General features: G+C 55.2%; 1 protein-coding gene across 1 annotated transcript in view; it reads right to left on the reverse strand.

Moving 5' to 3' along the window:
* The window catches only part of PAX5 (paired box 5), a gene marked incomplete at both ends in the record, with an annotated part of 65,590 nt that overhangs the window by 2,989 nt on the left and 60,101 nt on the right, over window positions 1-2,500 (reverse strand). The window lies entirely within an intron of this gene.

A 2,500-nucleotide genomic window follows, 5' to 3' on the forward strand; every position in this document is an offset into this window, starting at 1 on the left:
CGAGGGTGTAACCCCTCTGCTGGGAGGACAGGGGAGAGAGTTGGGGGTGTTCAGCCTGGAGCAGAGAAGGCTGCGGGGACACCTTAGTGCAGCCTGTCAGTGCTTCAAGGGGCCTGTTCGAGAGCTGGGGAGGGGCTTTTCAGCAGGGGCTGTTGGGACAGGACAAGGGCTGATGGGTTCAACTGGCAGAGGGAGATTGGGACCAGAGAGGAGGGAGAGATTGTTTCTGCTGAGGGTGGCGAGACCCTGGCCCGGGCTGACCCGAGAGTTAGGAGAAGCCCCATGCCTGGCATCACTGCAGGTCAGGTTGGCCTTTGGGGCTCTGAGCACCCTTTTGTGGTTGCAGATGTCCCTGCTCCCTGCAGAGGGTTGGACTTGGTGAGTTTTGAAGGTCCCTTCCCATGTAAACCTGTGATTCTGTGGTACCATCAGGGTGTAGCACACCTCTTTGGGACCATGATGGTGGTACTTCACGCTCATCTCTGTCACCGTGTTGCAGGGAGATGGAATGACATGCAGCAGCATGCCTCCCAAGGGGGTGGCAGTGCTCCTGGAGCAGCCCCTCACCTCGCAGACCTTTTGAGATCCTCCTGCCAACCTTTCCCAGGAGCCTCTCCAGCTGCTCAGTAGGGCAGCAGAAGGGCTCTCGGTTCAGCTTTTCCATCTCCTCATGAGGAGTAGCCAGGGACAGCCAGGCATGGGCAGAGGACCATTCCCTGTACAGCGGGAAGCCCGACCTGCTGCTCAGTAGGTGAAAAATCAAGAGTCGGGTGTTCAGTACCCTAGAAATTACCTGAAAAATGACTGCCTGCGGTTGTACCACGCACTGTCTCATCAGCATGGAGCACCACTGCCATAGCATGGAGGAGAGAAAACACAGACACGTGAAACGAGGAATATATAAAAGGAGAGACTGAGAAGGACAAACCGAAAGGAGGGGCAAGACATCTCGTGTGCTCCCCTGCCCCATCCCGCTCGGCTCGGGCAGACAGGACCTGGGGAGTGGGGCTGGGAACCCCCTGTACGGAGCCCAGTGGGGAAGAGGATGGAGTGCAAAGGAGGGGGTGGTCCCTGTGCACCCATGGGCCGCCACACATTCCCTCTCACAGGCTGCAGGACCTGCACAGACATTCCCCTGCCAGCCCGTGCTGCAGACGGGAGAAATTTCACTTCCACCTCTACTGCCAAAGCTTTCTTTCTAAATATAACCCGCTCCAGTGAGGGGGAGGTGATGGGCAGGAAAAGGGGTGCAGAAGCATTTCAGTACCATTTCCAAGCAATTTAGGTAGCGAGGCTGAGGCAGGCTCTGCCGTGCCCTGCTGCACTGCAGTAAAGTAGCCAAACAGTCCATCACCAGCTTCACTCTGCACGTTTCCTCCCGAAGATGCCTGAGAGTAACCCACCAGAAGGTGAACCCACCCTACACGTCCAGCAATTTTCTCTATGAGATTTACCTGGAATTTTAACCCAAAGTGCCAGACTAAGATGGACACACAGCAGGGAACAAAACTGCTCCCTAAACCAGCCTGGTTCTGGTGTGCCAGCGTGGGAAACTCAGGGTGATCCCACAGGCCAGGACGAGCCTGGCAGCGACACTGTGACACGGGCGGTGTGAGACAAACACACACACCCCTCCCGCCCTGTCCCTTTTGCAAGGCACAGACCCCACACCCCACATCGAGAAAAGGCAAGAAAGGAGGCATCTGCAAGAGGCCACCGAAAGGAGCCGGCTGGGACTTATGTTTTCGCATCTGCTCAAATTTCCGAATCACACCTGCAAAACACCAGGCAGGCATGAAGCGACACCTCTTGTGCTCTCCTGCTGCAGGCACCGATAACCTCCGGACCCACAGTGCTGCTCCGGATGCAGCAGCCTGACAGGGGCTCAGGCCATCAGGGCAACGCACCAGCTTGAGGGATTCAGGATTCATCCTACCACATGCACTGCTTTCCCTTCCTACGGACACAGAGCACTACACTGCCAAAACCCACCCATCTCCTCCTTCATCCGAGGTTTCTGAAAGGCTCAGTGCCATTCCCCAGGTCATGACCATCAAAGCCCCACTTGCCCCTCAGCAAGCCAGATCCCGTATCTAAAATCTCAAAAACAATCGCATCTTAATGCTTCAAATAAATGCTTCAAATAAAGGCACAAGTGGCACTGGTTGTCCACGGACATCCCCACCTCAGCCTGACAAAGTGAAGGAATTTGTAACGTTAGATATGGTTTGAAGAGCTTCATCCAAAGCAGCTCTAATTAATCTCTCCAGGCTTTCAGAAACTCAGCGCCCCTTGCAGCTGCACCGGCACCTAGAGTGGCTTGGCCTGAAATCTTTATGGGAATGGAAAATCCATCCTAACACCCTTCTTCTCCTCTTCCTCCTCCTGATCCACCTTGCATCCGGACAGCAAAGGCCTCCAAACACTGATATACATACCAAAGCCTCATCGCTGCTGCCTGGCAGCCACGACACTGTGTCGTAATTTAATGACGCTGCTC

Source organism: Buceros rhinoceros, unplaced genomic scaffold, assembly GCF_000710305.1.
Source record: "Buceros rhinoceros silvestris isolate BGI_N320 unplaced genomic scaffold, ASM71030v1 scaffold14244, whole genome shotgun sequence".
Lineage (NCBI taxonomy): Eukaryota > Metazoa > Chordata > Aves > Bucerotiformes > Bucerotidae > Buceros > Buceros rhinoceros.